The sequence below is a fragment of the Coenobita brevimanus genome, chromosome 13 (assembly GCF_032717465.1).
Source record: "Coenobita brevimanus isolate Jiangsu-jjx chromosome 13, ASM3271746v2, whole genome shotgun sequence".
NCBI classification, from domain to species: Eukaryota; Metazoa; Arthropoda; class Malacostraca; order Decapoda; family Coenobitidae; genus Coenobita; species Coenobita brevimanus.
The window spans coordinates 45,150,173-45,171,729 of NC_136966.1; the positions used below are offsets into that span (position 1 = coordinate 45,150,173).

At 40.3% G+C, this 21,557-nt stretch overlaps 1 pseudogene; it reads left to right on the forward strand.

Moving 5' to 3' along the window:
• The first annotated feature begins 7,084 nt into the window (after positions 1 to 7,084).
• On the forward strand, positions 7,085 to 12,753 carry LOC145415651 (uncharacterized; annotated as a pseudogene).
• Positions 12,754 to 21,557: the final 8,804 nt, after the last annotated feature.

Genomic DNA, 21,557 nt, shown 5'->3' on the forward strand with positions numbered 1-21,557 from the left:
GTGGCAAGGTGGACCATGGACCAAGAAAGAATTGACACAAATTCGGGGTGGACCAGCATACGGATCCGGATTCTCTATCCACGGATCCTGATTCTGATTCTCTTTAATGGCAATGGCATTGGCGGAGGTATGCTCTCTCTGAATGCTTTCTAGTATTGTTTTTGTTTTTTCTTGAAGGAAACAATCATGCGGGCTTCTGGGCTTTGGTTCCTTCTTCCTTGCCTAAGAATAAAAGAACAAACGAAGGGTCTTCTTAGGAACCAAGGGATTAATGATGCCTATATCCAACCTCTACGGTTCTGAAAGTCTCTTTTAAAATGAATAAAATCGTCCAGGAGCAGCGAAGATAGTCGAATGTATGTCATCTGAGTTAATTATCTTAATCATATGCTTATGTGCCAGAATAAATGATTAGTTCATAATACTTTCTAGCATAGTTTACGTGTTGGCAAAGTTAGCTTGATTACTTGTAAGAAAATTTAGTAATCAACAAAATACTGAGACCTACTTGCGTCACAGGTTATTATGCAGCTCTGAATGACAGCAGAAAGCTATGTGGACGAACAAATTTTACACTTCCTTGGGCAGTTACATAATTATCCACTTATTAACTGAACCAAGTAATTCACGCAGGGCTAATTAGTAAGTCACTAAACACAAAGCCAGGCAGATCATTACCAGCACTATCAACTCAATGAACCACCGCTCTTAACGCTGACACTACACTGCCCAGACTTAATCCCATTGTTACACAGACTTGTGGAAAGACTCTGAGCGGAGATTCTTAGGTTTTTAATAGTTTAGGTACAGGCTGTTGACAGGGAATTATATCAGGTCATATTATAAATAGCGAAAATCATGGGACGTTGTGTGTGTGTGTGTGTGTGTGTATATATATATATATATATATATATATATATATATATATATATATATATATATATATATATATATATATATATATACTGTTGTATGTATGTACGTATGTAATTACCCCCTATACTGTGGGCCTTTTTAGGTGGAAGCAAAAGTCATGTTGCTCTGCGTGCTAGCTTACCCCGGTAGTGTAAAGTGTTGACATGGTCGGTGGCGCTGAAGAGGAGCCTATATGTGGTGGTGCTGAGCACCCCGGATGGAGGTAAGTAACTGTGGCCTCCACCTAGGAGTCAAATCTCCTCATATTTCCCAGCACCTCGCCTTGGGGAAGAGGAAAGACTCTGGTCCGGCCCAGGTGAAACGCTGTCACCACAAGGGGGAACCTGTGGTTAACGGATTTTGTTAACTAGACTGACCGGGATTAAACAACAACAACGATAACAAGAATATGTGTTGACACAGTAAGTGTGAAGATAATGTAGAATGACTATAAACGCCAATGTGTACAAAACCAATCCTTTAACTACGCCAATATCAAAGAAAATTAAGTTATTCCTCTCTTGTTTTCAGTACTTCCTGTGTGGAAAAATTATTAAATACGATGGAGAATGACCTGTTGAATTTTAGGTACAACATGGAAAACGAGGGAAAAAAGAAAAATAAAGCCTGGATGAATGGAACTGTACAGTAGGAGTGGAAGAAGGCTGTGCTTGTGTTCTAATACAAGTATGTACAGTAGAGGTGACAGATGGGAGCTCAAAAACTATTGTGGAAAAGGTCTCTTAAGAGCTGTGGGTAGAGTACTGTATATGGAAATAAATGACTGACAAGGTACGACAGGTGCCCGAATATTAGATTAGGAATAAAGAGAACGGAGAAATTCATTCATACACGTGTACCAGTGAGAAAATCTAAATGAATGACGGAAGGTTCAGAGTGTGTAATTTAGGCAAGTTAATCATTAATTCATTTTACGAGTCAAGTACCTGCTAATGATATCTTAAATGTTTAATCTAAGAAAGTCCACGTTATAGGACGATAAACTCAGCCATGTCTAAATTTATCACTGATGGAGTGGAGAGGCATATGAGAGAAGGGTGTGTGAGCTGGGGGGCGGGCAGCTTAATGTCAGAGGACAGGGCGACATGGAGGGGATTACTTTGTTACCACTCCTTACGGGATTAAGGCGTCTGGTTAAAGATAGGTAAACAGATAGACAATATTTCTATTTGATTAGTTTCCATGTAAAGCAACTGTGATTTTAAGGCTGCTGTCATTTTTAGGTATACGAGTATGCTTGCTACTCTGATATTACCTTAGTGAACTTTAAAAAACCTTCCTCACTAAAGGTTTTTATATCCTCTGCATTTAGCAATCTTTTTTCTATACTGCATCAAATCGTGTGGACTTAGAACGAATAAGACAAAGACATCATCATGATGAACAGTATGATGACGGTAATACATCCTCGTTCACTATTTCCACTTTCTACTTCTGTCCCAAAACTTCCCATTCTGTTCCAAATTCTTTCTAGAAACCTAAATCCTCTACCACCACATGTACTCTTTCTTTTTTATCACCCATTCAGTCTCTGACACTTCCTCTTTTCCTTATCGTTTTTCCATCTTTGCTTTTCTATTCTCTTTCCCAGTCTGTCCCTGTTACTCCACTTTCTCTTTTCTTCCATTCTTTCTTTTCACAATTTTCAAGCTCATTCTTCCATTATTTACAGTTGGTCAGCCTTTTGAAACCTCTAATTAATTTCTGCCTGTGACCTTCCATTTCCCATGGTATCCCTTTTATTTTATTTTTTAATATTTCCCTTTTCTAATTGTATACTAGTTCCCGTCATGATTTCCTCATTTCTTTACTACTTTTATTTTGTTCCCTGATTAATTACAGTACTCTGTTTCTCCCATTTTCCTTCCATCCACTGTTGTCTTTGTTCTAAATTTCCTCTGTTCCTCATTCTTTCTTCTTTCTTCACTTTCCTCTTCACTTTTTCTTAAGTCCTCTGTTCCTCACAGTGTCCTATTTCATAAACCTCCTCTTTTCCTGGTTTTCCTATTTTCCTTATTTTCCTCTTTTTCTCACTCTTTTACTTATCCTCAGAATTTTGCTCTCATTTCATTCATTTTCTTCATTTTTCTCTTTACCACACTGCTTTCCAAGTTTCCTCATTACGTTCTTTCTTCCTCTCGATAATCCCATTTCCCCCGGTGTTTTCATTCTCTCACTTTATCGAACAGCTGACATTTTTCCCTCTTGTTTCCCCTTTTATTTTCTTTAATCGACTCTGGTTATCTTTCGTCTCTTTCTTCATTCTTTTTTTCCTTTGTCTGTCGGTCTTCTGCTAAAACTAGTCTGTTCTTAGGTTACTGTAATTCTTCATATTTTATTAATCCAGTATTCATAAAGTAGGGCCATTAAGCAAGGACTGTTAGGTATGAGTGAGTAGCTTACCTACGCCTCTCTCTCTCTCTCTCTCTCTCTCTCTCTCTTTCATTTTTTCTCCTCCTTGGCTCTTCTCCATTCTTTTTATCACTACATCCTCCCGAACACGTTTTATACAGCAATTAATTTTTTTACCTGCCTCTCCACTTTCTGCTTTGATTCACTTTTTTTCCAAGGTGTTTTTTCCCCTCAGGTCTGTTTTTGCGTTTTTCTTTTCTCACGCCTTTGTATGATTCTGCCCTGCGTTCCTCTCTCTCTCTCTCTCTCTCTCTCTCTCTCTCTCTCTCTCACACACACACACACACACGCACACATTTTTTCATTCCACCACTCATTCCATTTTCTGTTCTTTTTCCCTGATATTAAGTAGAGGATAAAATACAGAACAAGTGAGCAGGGAAAAGAAAGTGTAAAAGAAAGGCTTGTTCTCTCTGACTCAATGCTCCTTTCTCTCTCTCTCTCTCTCTCTCTCTCTCCCCGATTTTCTTCGTACGTAACCACTTTCCATTTTTTCCAATTCTCAGAGCAAGATAAAAGAGAGTAGGATAAGAGAGAATAAAAAGAGAGATAAGGAAAGAGTAAAAGTAAGTCTGGCTCCCTCTCATTCCCAGCTGGTTCCTCTCCTAAATTCTCGCCACGTAATTCTCTCTCTCTCTCTCTCTCTCTCTCTCTCTCTCTCTCTCTCTCTCTCTCTCTCAAACATTCACACACACACACACACACACACACACACACACACACATGCTCCCTCTCTCTCTGTCTCTTTCTCTCAAACACACACACATACATACTCTCTCTCTCTCTCTCTCTCTCTCTCCTGTCATTCTCGCCTAGTTCCCCACCTCCTCTCGCACAATACCAGTCAGGGACCACGCAGGGAGCTCCTCGGACAAGACGCAGCGTGGGAGTAATCAGATCTGGCCTTCCCGGGATGTAAGATAGCTTGGCGCTGGTGGTGGTTCTCCGAGACGATGAGGTTGTCGGGAAAATAATGGGGTTAGAAGTAAAGCTGACGATGAGTGATAGAATTAGTCTGAAAAATAATGCGATCAGAAGGAAGGTTGAGGATATGTGAGGAATAATTAGTATGAGAAATCAGGTTTGATGTAAAGCCGACGAAAACTGATATAAATAATTAAACTGAAAAATAATGCGAAAAGAAATTCAGCTGAGAGCAATTGATAGTAATTAGATATGTGACGTAATAATGCCACAAAAAGTAAAATATGTCATAAGACTAATAACTGCGCTGTATAATTAGTCGGAATAATAAATCTATTAGAAGCAAAGCTGAGTATAACTAACAGTACTTAGGTTTATGATGTTCTGATAACATGATAGGTAAAAAAGGTGATAAGATTAGTATCTGCAATGTATGTAACTCGTAAGTGGGAGTAAAGACTGCGGTGTCTATAATGTGATCATAGAAAGCTAGGCTGCTTCCCCCAAGGAACCTAGCTTTCTATGATCACATTATAGACACCGCAGTCTTTATAGATAGATAGATAGATAGATAGAAAGCTAGGTAATAAGGACAGTGACAGTAATTGTGATGTTTGTGAAATAATGTGGATAACTAAGTGTAGCAACTGTGAGGCCTATGATATGACAAGGCAGATAAAATGAGTAGAGTCTAAATTGTGATTCATGTGGTTAAAGGTTAACAAGCCAATTAATATGGATAATGGTAGTAACAATCTTGATGTTATTAATATGACTGTGCCTCAAGCTAGATATTATAGGTAGGGAAAAGTAAATATGATACTTGTGATGTGGTGATTACTGGCCAGAGAATGTTTGTAGTATTCGTGATGTGATTATAATTCGTCTCCAACTACCTCAACAATTTCCATTCTCGTGTGGTTAGTATCATAAACCTATCACTAGCCAACTTACATCGCATGTATTCAAAGCGATTATTTACTCTGTGTTTGCCCTCTACCGCACCGCCAGCTCTACCTGTGTCCTACTGTCACCATTAATTTCGCCTACTAAAATACTGGCAGAATTATTCACCACAACCACAGCAGTACTGCCATCATTCAAGTTTACAAATACGGCTAGCATTCAACTTTATTACCGGTAGCATAATATCACCATCATCATCATCATCTAAGTCCATAGCCTTCTTTTCCACCTTAGCTTAGGGTGAAGAAGGGTGTGAGAGGTAGAAAGAACTTAGCAGAATGAGTTACCAACCAATGCTTGCCGAACTGAAAGGGCCACACCATTCTCCCACCATCCAAGCCCCCGGAATCCTGGCTCTACCGGATAGGTTAAATTTACTACACATGTAACTTCACACTCACCAATCCGACAGTTCATCCGACGACTGTCAAGTTTAAAAAGGGACGCCAAACTCTGGTCATTTAATCCCCTACTCAAAATTCATCTCTTGTCGGTTCCTTAGGACTACTTAACCACTGAAATAACTGTGAATATCGGCAAACATGCTTGACAAGTCTGGAAAAAATTTAAGCCACGACAGAAAAAAATAAGGGTCCATTCCTCAAACCTGGTGTTGAATTACTGTTATAACACCATCTGTTACTGAAATACTTCCACCCGCCAAAACTGTTGCTGTAAAACTAAGATAAACAGCCATCTTCTAGATCTGCTTGGTGAATCTCGCAGATTAACGATGGATTCCCTGCCGTAACACTGATTTGTTTTACATGAAAGATAAGGAAAGAAGAACTCAGTGTCTTTCCATAATTCTCGTTCTTACTAGAAATATTAGTTACTTGAGAAATATTATCTGAGGTTGTGTTGTTTTGCAGGAGGGAAAAGTGGATGGAATACTGATTTTTCCATGCCTCTACTTCTTCCTGTAAAAATAAGTCAAAGTTACGGCAAGGAATTGATCGTATGTTTGAGAATTCCACTCCCGCGTCTTTCCTCATAACGTTGATGGTTCTTGTAATTCTTAGCTCCAGATCGTAAGAGTGGAGGAGCCATCTTGTCATAAGAATAAATCAGTCTTAGTAAAACTAGCAGTAACTCTTCTTGCATGAGTATCTGTCTGTCTGTTTGTCTATTTATGTGTCTATGTATGTACGTAGGTGTATGTGTGTGTATGTATGTATGTATGAGTGTGTTTATACATCTACCTATCTACCTCTCTACCCACCAGTTTAGCACCCTTCCTGCCACGTTATCCATCCTTCTATCCAACCGTCTGTCAGTTCATCTATCAGTTTATAAATTCTGTCTACTTATATGTCTGTCTATCTATCTATCTATCTATCTATCTATGTCTTTCTCTCTCTCTCTCTCTCTCTCTATCTATCTATCTATCCACCTGTCTGCCTGTCTGTCTGTCTCCCTGTCTATATACTCGTATCTGTGTGTCTATCTATCCATCTGTCTACCACTTTGACTACCTAACTATCTTTACAGGCTGGTTAAGTGAAGAGAAAAATCATTCAATAAAATTCCAGCCTTCGTCGCAAATACATAGGAAAGAAATAATGGAAGTTTTAAGAGAAACCACCCTCTCCAAGCCGAAAAAAGCTAACAGCAACAACATCCACAACAAACGTACCGGCACTCTCCACGTTATGCTCTGGTGAGTTCTATAATTACTTTCATCGCGGAGCTGTAATTCCAACTTTTTTTTTTTTTTTTGAGTCCTACCCCAAGAATCTTTTTATTTACCCCTCTCATTTCTTCTTGTGTGTATGGCATTTTTTTGGATGACGGCAAGTATTTCAGGATCTCACTTTGTTACTGGCTTCGTACCTATGTAACAGAGATGCAGGTAAGTAAGGAGCTGTGTTCTAGTGTACTTAGTTTCCTAAACAGCTTTGCTCCTTTTTTATTCAACTTGGCTAAATGGCTGAGAGTCAACCAAGGGGCTGAATTATTGTTTCTTAGAACAACAGGTCAGTGGCCAAGGTCACATGTCACAGTCACTTAGGCAGTTTTGATCCAGTTTAGACCAAACGTGGTGGAAGTGATGAAAGTAAGACAAGAATGAAAGAGTCGATTTTATGAACAATCAAATAAAAGGTCAAGGTCACAGCACAAGGTCAGAGTCGGACCCGTGTGCGTTGTGTGTGAGCAAATTACGAGTTTATCTGAACAAAACTTCGGAGAAATGTTGATGGTCAGCCAAGGGTCTGACTTCGTTTATGGTTTATCTGACTGAACAAAAGTTTGGAAAAATGTTGAGGATCAGCCAAAGGTCTGACTTCATATTTAAGTACAATGGTTAAAGGTTGAGGTCACATGGGAACGTTACTTACAGTTCTTATCCGATTTACACCGAAGATGTTGGAAGGCTTCTGGGTTATCCCTTTATGAAGCGTTTCGAATTTGAGAGCAATCAAACATCAAGATCTCTGGGTAAGGTCAGAGTTCGACCGTATGTGTGTGACAATAAAGTAGTATTTACTTAATGCTTATCAGCATCTGTTGTGTGTCCTACAGTAGCTTTTTATAACTTGACTTTTAATCATATGATTTCGATCAAACCTGGTGAACAGATTACGGGTTAAACCTTTACAGTATACAGTTATTTTGATTTTGAGAGTAATTGATCAAAGGTGACGATTACAGGGCAAGCCAAATATGTGGCTCTTAGGTCAACTGCTGGGTGCAGGTGCTGTTACCACTAAGCACTTTTCATCAGCTTTGGCCTGGCTTCTAGAACCTAATAGTTAAAGATGACCCTTCAAGGGCTCTGTCAGTGCAGTCTATTTATTTCCGTTTTATTTCGATCTTCCTTTCACCAGGAATTTCTTTTCAGGTAATGGACACTAATCTTCGGTACTTCTTTCACAACAAAAGAAATTTAAGATTACTGGAACTGCCTGCCTGTCTAGTAGTTGCCAAAAAAAGAGAAAAAAAAAAAAAGAGTCACAGTGATAGAAATTTATAAAAGGAGGAAGAGCTTTGCCAAGGGTCCCTACGTTTCAGGTGGGCAATAAGGGATGAAGTTAGACGAGAGAGAGAGAGAGAGAGAGACGTGCTAAAATAGTGAGGCAGGGAAGGAGAGGGTTAAATGGGAAGTGGAAAAAGAGGTGGAAAGAACATGGGACGACCTCCACATTTCTTACGCCTTCTTTCCTTTTTCCACCAATTCTCTCTCTCTCTCTCTCTCTCTCCGCCTGTCTGTCTGTCTATCTGTCAAACTGTCTGTCTGTCTGTCTGTCTGTCTCTGTCTGTCTGTCTGTGTCTGTCAGTCTGTCTCTGTCTTTGTCTCATTCTCTGTCTCTGTCTGTCTGTCTGTCTCTGCCTCTGTCTGTCTGTCTGTCTGTCTTTCTCTCCTCCTCCTCCTCCTCCTCCTCCCTCTCCTCCTCCTCCTTCTTACACATTTCTCTCTCCTTCTTCGTCTTCACCACACTTTATATTCTTTTCACCTCCTGTGTTCTTTGCCACGTCATTTTCCTGCATTCTCCCTCTTTTACCTTTTCTCCTCCTCTTTCTCGTCCTTTCATCTCTCCATTTTTCTTCTCCAGCATTTCTGACATTCTTTTCGCATCCTACAGACCTTAATCTCTCTCTCTCTCTCTCTCTCTCTCTCTCTCTCTCTCTGTATATATCTATCTCTCAATCAATTTAACCAGCCAATTTATCTATAATTTATCAATTTATCTACCAGTCTATCTATCTGTCTATAGCCCATATATTATTCACACCCACTCGTCTTAGCGCGAATATGTTAAGTGTTTGGACTTGTTTGTCTGTCTCTTAGCAAGACTGGGTGAAATCAAATCAGTGGAAATGAGCCAAATCTCGAGTAATGACTGACGACCATGAAAATAACAGGTGATTATTCTGGGGGCATAAAAGGTCACAGGTCACAGGTCAAGGACGCAATTAACTCAGCGTTGACTCGTTATGACCAAATTTTGTGGACGTGTAAAGGGACAGGAAATGGTGTCTTCAGTTTTGAGGTCAAGCTGGAGATGGTAAAGGTCACGAGTCTGCCCTGTAACTCAGATCGTTTATATTCGTTTTGGATGAAACTTGGTGGCAGGGTTTAAGGCTGGCAGAGGGTGGTATTATTCTATTACCAGAACAGTAGATCAAAGGCCAAGGCCATAGAGTACGGTTAACTTAAACAGTCTTTATCTGATCTGAACGAAACTTTGTAGATGGGTTACAGGTCAGGTAAGGATACCGTAATTCGATTCTAAGAGCAATCAGTCGTAAGTCAGTGCCACAGGGAAGAGCCAGACATTCGACCATAAGGCCCCTCCACACAGTCATAACGCACCTGCCATACCCGAGCACAGTGTTCATCAATTTCGAAGCATGGCGATGAACCACACTATCACAGTAGATCAGAAGCGGGGATGGTGTTTCAGTTCATCAAGTGTGCAAGATTAATTTCCAGCATTTTTTCATCACCAGACTCCACTATCCCACGTGGACCTCTGACTGTGTGGACAGGTCTTCAGAATGATTGTAGGGCGCGTGTATTACATTCCCCGTATGCTTTTCAGAAGAGAAGCCCCTATATTTACCAGAAAACCCCCGATTTCGCAGACTCATTTATCCTCTGAGCCCTGTGATTACGAGGCAGGCGCGTTCGTGTTAAGGTTAGGGGAGGAGGGGAATAGGAACTGGAGTGAGACGGATAGTAAAGTATAAGGAGTAATATGAAAAGATGAAGAGGAAAAGGGGGAAGAAGAGGATGGTAAAGAGATAAATTTTGCAAGAAAGAGGAAGATGGAGTGGATGGGAAGAGGATCAAGAGGAGGCGAAGGAAAACAGATAATGATGACAAAATAAGAAAGAGGACGATGACGATAAGAGGAAGAAAATGACGTTAAAAAGATGAGAAAGAGGAAACGGATGACGAAAGGAGGAGAACGAAGGAGAGGAAAATGATGATGGTGATGAAAAGAAGATAAAGACGATGAGTTCGATGAGAGAGCAAGAAGGTGATGAATAGCAAGAGGAGAAAAAGATGAATAGAGGACAGCGAACAAGAGAAGGAGAAGGAAGAGAGAAGAAAGAGGATAAAATATGTTGATGAAAAGTGGAAGAAGTGGAAGAGGATTATGAAAAGTAGAAAGAAGCTGGGAAGGATGATAGAGGGAGGAAGTAGGGAATGAGGATGAGAAGGATGAAAAAGGAGAAAGAGAGAAGAAAGAGGAAAAAGCAGAAAGGAAAAGTAAGATTACGAAGAGAGAAAGAACATGAGAGGAGAAAGATGAGGGCTAAGAGGAGGAGGAGGAGGAGGAGGAGGAGGAGGAGGAGGGAAACAAAAAATATGAAGAAAATTTAGGGAAGGAAGAGGCGAGAGATAATGATGGACAGGAGGAGGGCGATAAAGAGGATTAAAATAATGAATACTTGGAGAAAGGAGTGGAGAAAAGCCCGCACACACACACACACACACACACACACACACACACACACACACACACACACAGAATGCTGACAAAAGGTGAAGGTAGGTGGAAGTGGCTAATAAGAACGAAAAGAGAAATAGTTGTAAGGGTAAGAAATACGTGGAGAGAAAAGAATAATTACATGGCGAAGAAAAAAATAACAGAAAGAGGTGGAAGAAAAGTTGTAGGAAGTGGAGAATAACAAAAAAAAAAATAATAATAATAATAAAGGAATGCAAGTAAAAAACAAATTATGGGAAAGGGAATGACGAAGAAAGACAAGAAGCGAGAACGAAAAGTATGAAGAAAAAAGGTCAAAGAAAAGCACAAACAGAGGATATGGAAAGAAACGCAGATCAAAAGATAAAATGCAAAAATGAAAAATAAGGGAGAAATGAAAGAGAGGCTGAAAAAAAAAAAAAAGGAATTTAAGAAGATAGGGGTTGGAGTAAGGAGGAAGAATTAGATGAGAGAGTTTGTATGTAGCTGAAAAATAAAGCAGGAATTCTAAAGCTAATATGAAAGGGAGAATGAGGGTGGGGGAAAAATGCAGGGAATAAAACATAGGATAAGCTGAAAAGCGTGGAAGGAAGGCAGAAAGAGAGAGAAAATGAGGTGACGTTGAGAGAGCAGGAGAGAAACGCAGAAAGTGTGAAAGGATAAGAAAGAGGAGGAGGAGGAGGAGATTATTTTAAAGAATAAGGAGAAAGAGAGAGAGAGAGAGAGAGAGAGAGAGAGAGAGAGAGAGAGAGAGAGAGAGAGAGAGAGAGAGAGAGAGAGAAAGAGAGAGTGAAAATTAGGCTAAAGAATAGTGAAAGTGGTGTATGAGTAACGCAAGAGGTGAAATTATGAAAGTGAGAGCGTTGGAGGCGGTAATTATATGAAATAAATGGAGAGTTAGCTAAAGATAGAATATAAGAAAGGAATGAGAAGGAAGAAATGTTAGCGGAACTGTATATTGACAAAGAAGGAAGACAACTGAAAAAGATATATGAAACTTTGGAATGGGGTGCCAGAGAAATGCAAGGAGTGGAAAAGTACAGGAAATACACAGAAATGTTGCAGAAAAGAACAAATAGAGAGTATGGGAGTTCTGAAAAATTGGGAAGAAAAGCAGATAAAAAAATAAAAAAAAAAAGAAGGGAGGGACGAAATGCTGTGAATAAGAAAGGCAAATTTTAAGAAAATGATTTGAGTAAGGCGGGAAAACAAGATGAGAGAGCTTTGAAATATCTATAAAGGGAGGCAAGAATTCTGAAGAGATATATAATAATCAGAATGGAGGTGACGGAGAAACGCAGAAAATATAAGTGAAACCAAAATAAGATGAAAAGGGTGAAAGGAAGACGGAAGAGATTGAGGGAATGTTGAGAAAATTGGAGAGAAACGAGCAAAGTGAAAATGAATGAGAAGGGAGGAGGAACAGAAGGTGAGAAGAGGAGGAAAAGAGAATGAAAAGGTTGGAAGGAACGCAGAGGAAGAAGAGGAAATGTTGGAACAGATTAAGGAGAAAGGTTAATGAAGAGAGAAAGAAACGAAAGGAACTGTGATGAGAAGAAAGGAAGAACGAATTATGAAGAAGGAGGAGGAGGAAAAGTGGAAGTGAAAAGAAGAGAAGAAAACCAGAAAATAAAAGGCTGGAGGATGAAAAATCGGACGGAAATGGACTGAAGGACCGCAGGAGAAGAATGGGTGAAAGCACGGTTAAAGGACGCAGAAGAAAAGTGGAGGTGAAAGGAGAAAAGACTAGTCGGGGGAATGCAGAACGAAAAGGAAAAGAAGGAAAGATGAAGGAGAAGATGGAGGAGGGACGTGAGAGGAAGAGAATAAAACGGGGAAGAGGAGGAGGAAGTGGAGGAAACGACGACGACGACAACGATGGCAATGACGATGACGATGGCGATGACGATGATAATTATAATGTTGGTAACGATATGATAATGATAATGATGATGATGATGATGATGATGAAGAGTAGGAGGAGGAGGAAGAGGAGGAGGAGGAGGAGGAGGAGGAGGAGAAAGATGATGATGATGATGATGAGGAGGAGGAGGAGGAGGAGTACAAAGGAATATAAAGGAAAGTAAACAGCAGCAGATCCGTTGGTCCTTTCATTGCTGTTAGAAAATGCAAAAGTGAAATAGGAATAGTGTAAAAATGCTGGAAATAAAACGAAATTTTTCAGAAAATGGTATGATAAGATGTTTTGAAAAAGTTGGAATGGAAAACAGCCTTTCCAAAGATACATAAACATTAGAATGGGGGTGACGGAGAAACGCAGGGAATAAACAGAAACGAGAACAAGATGAAACTGGTGCAAGGGAGATGGAAGCAAGGAGATGATGAAGGGACGTTAAAAGAGAGAAATGCAGAAAGAGAAAAGGGATGAGAAAAGAGAGGAGGGGCACAAGGCGAAGAGAGGTGGAGACGAAGAGAAGGAAAAGGGACGAAGGAACGCAAAGGCAAAAGAAGAATGGAGGTTGAAAAAGATAGAAGAGGAAAACTGTGGGAGAGGAAATAAAGAACATAAAAGATGTAAAAGAATGAGGAGGAAAAGGAAAAGGAAAGAACTGATGGAATACAGGAAGAGAATGAGAGGAATCAATTACAACGAGAATGGAGGAGGAAAAGTGAAAACAGAGACAAAATAGATGGAATACAGGAAGAGAATGAGAGGAATCAATTACAACGAGAATGGAGGAGGAAAAGTGAAAACAGAGACAAAATAAAAAGAACCTCAAGGAATGAGAAACTGAAAGGAAAATGAGGAATGCAGCAGGAGGAAGGAGGGAGGAACTAGATTAAAAAAGATGGAGAAGAAAAAAGTGGGGAGAAGAGAATATTCGGAGGAATGCAGAACGAGAAGGAAAAGAAGAAAGACTGAAGGAGATGGTGGAAGATGAACGTGAGAGGAAATATAAGTAGCATACGAAATAAGGAAGAGGAGGAGTAGGAGGAGGAAGAGGAAGGAGATATGAAGGAGAAAAAGAATGAATGATGCAGGACGCGGAGATGCGCTGGCATGGTGGAAGGAAAATCAGGTGGAAGAAAGGAAGAGCAGAATACCTGAAAATGTGGAGGGAAACTGAGGAAGTGAAGAGAGAGGAAAAGACAAATGAATTACGCAGAAGGAATGACAGAAGAAGAGGGAGAGGGCTAAGAGATAGATGTGAGGGAAGGGGTCAAACAGGAGGCGGGTGAGCATAGAGGATGAGGATGAAGAGGATGAGGAAGAGGAACAGGTAGAAGTACAGGAGGAAGAGGAAGAGACAAGAGGAGAACGTAGGAGAACACGGAAAACGAGGAGGAAGAAGTAGAAAAACACAGCTAAAAAAAAAAAAGAGAGGAAAAATGTTGAACCAGGTGGCGTAGGAGCGCAGTGAAAAGAAATAAAAATAAATTGAAAAAATGTGGAGCAGGAGAAAATATGAGAAAGGGACTTGGGGAGCACTGAAAAAAAAAAAAAAAATATGTTAACCCCTTCAGTATTATAAGGTCATATTTATTTTAATTCTTATCATCAGTCGATTATATTCAGCTTTGAAGAATAACTTTTCCCACTAAAGAGGTCCGATATTTTCTGCATTAGCTCCTTCACTACAAAAGGGCGCCTCTAAGCTGAATAAAATCGTCTGGCATGAAAGAGACGCCATCGTGCTGAAGTTGTCAAGGGGTGGTTTAGGAAAGAAGAAAGTTAAACGAAAGAAGGAAGAGGCTAATGAGATATGTGAGAAACGAAAATCAGAAAACGAAAGGAATGTGGTAGACTAACACAGAATATTAGAAAAGGGCACGTTGATAAATAAATAAAAAAAAGACGCGAAAGAGGTAAAGAAATAATAGGAAGAAAAAATGAACGTGGTGGAGAAGGAACAGTTGACAGTAACATTATCCATCATTGTAATCGAACAGATACGGAACTCAAACATAATATTTTGCAAGTTTATTGTCCTCCTTCTATCGCATCATTGAGTTTCCTAAGTCGCTGCTCACTGTTTCGCTAGACTTCTTATCATTATTAATACTGATAGGACGTCGTCATTCTGAGTTTATATTTGTTACTTTCAGACACTTTTACTCAGCTTCGTAGAGACTTTTAGACCTGGAAAAGTTTGGTATGGTCTTCAGTAACTCCTTTATTATGATGACTCTTAAATGATCTGAATAAAAATGTGTGGAAGTAGCAGGAATAAACAAAAAAATGCGTAATCGTACTCAAGGGGTTAAGCGCATCAATATTAATTATCTAATGTTCTCTACAGGTCAAAAAACAAAAAGGTAGAAAACCTCAGAAGAAACTTGAAAGCACCCAGAGAGCGCATACCTCTGCCAATGCCATTGCCATTAAAAGGTCCGTATCTGGATCCGCCCCAAAATTTAATCACTTCTTTCATGGCCCATGGTCCACCCTTCCACAAAATCCCATTGAAATTCATTGAGAACTTTTGGATATATCGTCTGGACAAACAGACAGACTGACAGACAGACAAACAAACATAGGAGAATCCATAACCTCGTGCAACTTCGTTGGCGGAGGTGAAAAAAGATATATATGTAAGGATAAATCAGAAAAACAGAGAGAATAATATGGAACAGCGAAAGAGAAATATAACAGATAAAGGAAAATGGGGAGGAAGGAATAAAAAGGAAAGGAAAAAACAATGATGGTAAAGGCAGACTAAAAAGTAAACGAATAAAATGAAAAGGGTTAAAGGATTAAGATAATAGAGGCAGACGGAGACAGGGAGGAGAAAACAGTTGAGAAATGCGAATGGGAAGGAGAGGCGGAGAAAAGAACAGAATATGCAAGGATGCAGAGATGGGGAGCAGGGAAACTCAGGTAAGAGCATGTGAGAGAGAGAGAGAGAGAGAGAGAGAGAGAGAGAGAGAGAGAGAGAGAGAGAGAGAGAGAGAACCCCGACTATCAGCTAATAAATAAATATCAGCTGTCAGTTTTCCACTCCTAAAAGTTGGAGAGCAAGTTAGGCGTGAAAGAATTACGGGCGAACGATATCCACACAGGTATAAAGCAAATAAATAAGTAAATAAGTCAATAAATAAGGCAAAAAAATATAACACCCCATTGACGGATTTTCCCTTCGTCTCATTACCTCCAGAAGATTATTTTCTAACCAAGGGAAATCACTTCAGAAAAAGATTATTTGAGTTTGCGTCTAACCCCTCCGGTTCGAGGCTAAATTTAATCGTCTAGCTGTAGTGAGAATAAAATGAAAACAGGTCGTCAGATTCAAGAGAATAACCTTCACGTATTATTATTCACACGCTGGCGGGTTTTTAGCAACGTGTGTGTGTGTGTGTGTGTGTGTGTGTGTGTGTGTGTGTGTGTGTGTGTGTGTGTGTGTGTGTGTGTGTGTGCGCTGATAACTCAACTAATTTTTACTTGATTTTAATGAAACTTGGTGGGAGAGTGGATGGGAAGCCCACATATAAAAATATTGTTTTCAAGGACAACTGGGCAAATGTTAAGGTCATAGGGCTGTATCAAACGCTGCCTAGCAAAAGTATCTTTAAATGCTTCTTTCCAGTTCTGACCAAACTTGGTTAAGGTTGACTGTACCGCAACAACGTAGTGATTCGATTTTGAAAAGTCACTCAAAGGTCAAGGTCACAGGACAAGGTCAAAGCTTGATCTTTGGTGTATTTGTTAACACACACACACACACACACACACACACACACACACACACACACACACACACACACACACACACACACACACTCTCTCTCTCTCTCTCTCTCTAAAAAAAAAAGAGTTTTAATCCGATACTATCCAAACACGGTAGAAGGCTTAAGAGTCAAACAAGGAGTAACCCAAACTAAATATAATTGTTCGGGTACAGCTGCAATAATAAACAAAATACGCCATCGATCTATAGGGCTTCATAATGAGTTCACTTTCTACCTAAAGCCATAAAAAGTTTCCCCTAAAAAGTAAAAAAAAGAAGAAAAAAAAAAAAAGAAATCTCTCCTACACCCACTGGACAAACAGAGTACACCCCCTTTTACCTAAAACCCCTCAAAAGCGAGGGCGTGAGGGGAACGACCAAAATTGCCCATGAAATATCTTTATATCTTGTTTTCATTCTGTCGTGGCCGTAAGTATAAAAAGGTCATTTAGGTTTAAGTGTTTGTCGAGTAAAGTTTCACTGAGGTGATTTGGGTGGGTGGGTGGAAGGGCGGGGGGCAGGGAGGGGGAGGATGAAGGTGAAAGAGAGCTGGAGTTGGAGAGGGGCAGTGGGAGTGAGAAGTGAGTCACAGTGATGGTGGGTGGGAGTGAGGGTGAGTGGGACTAACGGGTGGAGTGGGAGTGGCGGGGATGCGGGTGGGAATGAAAGTGAGGGGGAGTGTGGGTGGGAGTGAGGGGGTGTGGGGATGGGAGTGAGGGGGAGTGGAAGTGGGAATGTTAGCTGGAGTGGGAATGGGAGCGTGAGTGGGTGGGGGAGTGAGGGCAGGAGTGGGAATGAAAGTCAGGGTGAGAGTGGGAATGGGAGTAAGAATGAGAGGGGAAGAGGGAGGAGAATGAGTGACTGGGAGAGAGAATGGGACTGAGAAAGCGAATGGGACTGAAAACGAGTGGGAATGGAGATAATTATGTAGTTGGAATGGGAATACTAAAACAAGTGGGGAATACTTAAATGAGTGGGAATAGAGATGAGTGGAAGGGTGAGAGAGGAGAAAAGAAATAGGGTAGGAGCTGGTGAAAAGGAGAGGGGGAAGTAAATGAAGGTGCTGGTATGGGTGGGGCTGGGCGTTGGGTGGGTGGGTGGAAGCACGGAGAAGAGGGGAGAGTATGGGCGTGAGGGCGGTGGGTATGGGTATTGGTGGGGGAGTGTGGGTGGAGGTGGACAGGGGTAGATGGGTGTAAAAGCGATGAACGACGATATGGAGAGTATGACCGTGATTGTCAGTGGGTGGGGATAGTGAGAGGGACGAGGCTTAGTGGATGGGTGAGGAGGGAATGCAAGAAGGTGTGGGTAAGGAAGGGTGATGGGTAAGACTTTTTTTCGTTTCTTTATACCTCCTTGCTATTTTATTCCGCCAATCAAAGAAATATTATAAGGAATAGGTTAATCATGGCTATATTAATCCACCCTTTCCGAGAAGTTTCCCCTTATCTTAAGTGAATTGTCTGGAGGTATGAAAAACAACTTTAAAAATTAATGAAAAAGGTCAATGGAGTCAAGGGGTATAAGTCTTCTCGGCTTTACAAAACTCTTCCATTCTGCAAGTCAGCTTTTACTTTAATCTCCGTAAGTTATTTCAGCAGCTTACGTCCGCGCAGCGCTTTGCATCATCAACTCCTTCAGCCAGAGAATATCATTTACATAACACATCTGCTGATATTTCCTGACGATCATTTTCTGCTTGAAATTTTGGCAACAGTAACTATGGGACATAAACTTCACTGCCTCTCTCATTAATAAGAGGTGGATGGCTCTTAAGTTGAATAAAATCGTCTGGTGGACAGAAAAAATCCACTTTACTAACACGTCACCTCTTTCTACTGGGGGTGGGGGAGGGGTTCATATGCCGAACGCTATGGTATAGTAGAGGCGAAAGAAAATACTGCAAAGACTCAACGGTACTAAAGAAGTTAAAGGACGTGAGCGAAAATATTACTCACAAACGGTATTCACAGATGGCAGCCTACTGACAATCGATACTCAGACGGTATTCGGACGCCATACTCACAAGCCAACGATAACAACAAACGGAAGATGCTTAAAAATGCCACTCGGAAACGATGCTTACAAACGATACAAATAAATGGACAATAATCACAAATGGTAACTCAGGAATGATGTTCACAAACGATACGAACAAACGGATGATAATCACCAATGTAAATCAGGAACGATACTCAGACAATACCAAGAAACGGACGATACTCACAAATGGTACTTCGGCAACGATATTCACGAAAGAGTCTAATAAACGGTGCTCACAAACGGTACGGTACTCACATCAATTCCCTTCCTACTCTGGGTGTTCTGTGACTCCTTTTACAGATGTATATATTTCAAACACCAGACGATTTGATTCCACTGAGAGAAGTACGAACAATCAAAGGCCTAGAGAAATTTTTATTGAGCAGCCACATTAATGTTACTGATGCACTTGGGAATTTTGACTAAGCTAACACCAGATGATCTATACTCTATTCACGATGTTCGTTTTCTACCTAAATAGAAGCGACTACTGTGTCCTCGAACATTTCGAGATATTTTTCGATGAGCATCATCACTAATCCTGACATGCCAACCAACTCTACGCAGTAAACATTTTCGTATCATAACATTTCACGTTGTAAACCCTATTAGGCCGAAGACATCATGCTTATTTTATTCTTGTTATCTCAGGACGATTTTATTCAGCTTACGACACAATTTTCAAGCTGTATGAGTCAGATACAGCCTTCATTAACCTCTACTGTACACAGCTAGGGTGCAGTCTCAAGCTAAGTTCAGTCGTCTGGTAGCAGCAACAAGACACTAAAGGTGTAACAAGGTTGAACTGGCCAGCTGTCATTAGACAAAACTGGGATGACACGTGTGTCTTAGACTGCATACATTATTCTTCTCATAATTTCTAATTTTCTGCACATTTCTGTTATTTTAATTTCATGCACTCTGTAATTCTTTCCCTGAAAAAGCTGACTCCTCTGTACACCCTGCTGCACTGCAAATAAAAGAGCATCAGGCCTCGCTACACGATATTTCCCACGAACCCTCTCACCTGGCGCCACCCAGCCCACGCACGGGCAGATAATGCTACTCGGCTAGCACCAAATGTGCCTACCATTTTAAAAATAAACAAGCTGCATAATTAATTTCATGCCTGTCTATTTTTCGGCTTAATGAAGCAGTCTGCCGTGCCAAGCACCACTTTATAAAAGCAGTTTCAGCAAAGGTAACTGGTAACATTAAGATTTTTTTTTTTTTAATCACTATAACTGACTTGGAGGTATACAATATCCGCTTTTCTGTATTAAATACTTTCGTATCACAGAAATATATCCTTCATCTTAAAATGTTATGAGTAAAAAGACAAAAGAAAAAGAATTCGCAGACTTGTTAACCAATGTTTTCCATACATTCAAATATTAAACTGGTGTTCTTACTGGAACTACTCATTCTTCTGCCTTCTTTCTGTTTGGAAAGCACATACTATTGGGGCACCTCTTCACCGGGCCTTTATGTCGCCTTTACGACATGCAGGGACTATGTGAGTAGTATTATTTCTCACAGTGTATTTGTGCCGACGAGTTATGTGTAAGCGTGTGTAAGTTGAGTCTTTCGCCTGGGAATACTAAGTAAAAGCAGCTACCAAGCTTTTGTGTAAATACTGAGTCTCCGGCTTAGAGGTGCTACGCAAGATGTATCACCAAGCTTTTACTCCCACACCATTCATATTGATACCGCCCTGGATTTTCGTATATTTGTTGTGGTGGCTTAGATTGCGAGGAAAAACAAATATCCAAGCTGTATGACAGTCGGTAAAAACATTCTTTCTGGACTGATTTTGGTTAGTTATAATTAGAACATACAAATAGACTTCTACAGTGTACAACTGCGGTTTCCCACTTTCTCTTACTGGCTAAACTTTCTAAGCAAAGATTATCTTGGCTTGGTAAGCTTCTCTGACTGTAGACGTTTCTCTATTTGATATACTGAGTCAAGTAGAAAAGTGGTGGACACTCTCTAAGGGTAAAGTAGATACACTGGAATGACAGACGAATGTCCCTGCTGATACACGGCTGATACAGTAAGTCACCTTTTGACCTCCGCCAAGGTTATGTTTTCACCCCGTCCGTTTGTTTGTTTGTTGGTTGATTGGTTTGTGAGCAAGATTACACAAAAAATACGGGACGGATTTCACAAAACTTGGTAGAAAAATGGGCCTTGGCCCAGAATAGGCTCCATTAAATTTTGGTGCGGATCCGGATAAAGGTGCGGATCCAGTTTTTTTTTTTTTTTTTTTCACTTTCCTTAACATTGCGAGGTAGGGAGTTTTTCAACATTTCCGAAAAATTTTCAGTGAATATTGCATGGATCTTGATGAAAAAAAATCATGCATATTTAGGATGTTTGTATCTACGAATGTGTACAGTTTGGCGCGGACCCATATAAAATTCCGAATCTAGTGGATTTAAATGTGCTTCTACAGAGGGGTAGTATATTTCCAGCTGCCGTACAGTAACAAATAGGGCTACAAACTTGCAGAGCTGTACCTAATAACAAAGGTGAGGATTACGTCATAGCTGTATTGCGCAATAGCTGCATTTCACAATAGTGACAAGGGAAAAACTGCTGACCTGGGTGCTGACATCAGCAATTTTATCTGTTATATAAGCAAAGCTGAAATCAGATAACATTCATTTGCAGTTGAAGATTCACAGAGAACAGACTGAAAACAGAAATCTCAGAGCAGTCGAGAAGATATACAGAGGCTGAGGACACACGAGGATATACAAATAGATATACAGATATACAAGGATATACAGATAAATATACAGCAGTGGAGAAAATTATACAGAAGCTGAGGATATACAACTGCATGTTGGGCCTTGGCGGAGGTATGCGGTCTACTGAGTGCCATTCTAGTTTGTTATGCACCTGATAATGAGTGTGAAAGTTCAGGGACCATATATATAAATTCTTTAAAGCTTGAGTTGTGCATAAGGTTGCACGCGTATGTACTTGTCTTTATTCATACAACTACCACACACTTCACAACCAAACAACCAAACTTGAGTGGATAGTAAACTGCAAATTGAAATGAATAATGGATTCCTCGCGCCAGGTAATAAAGACTGTAAAGTGAAAAATATGACAATGTCATTCCCGGTACTAAACTCTT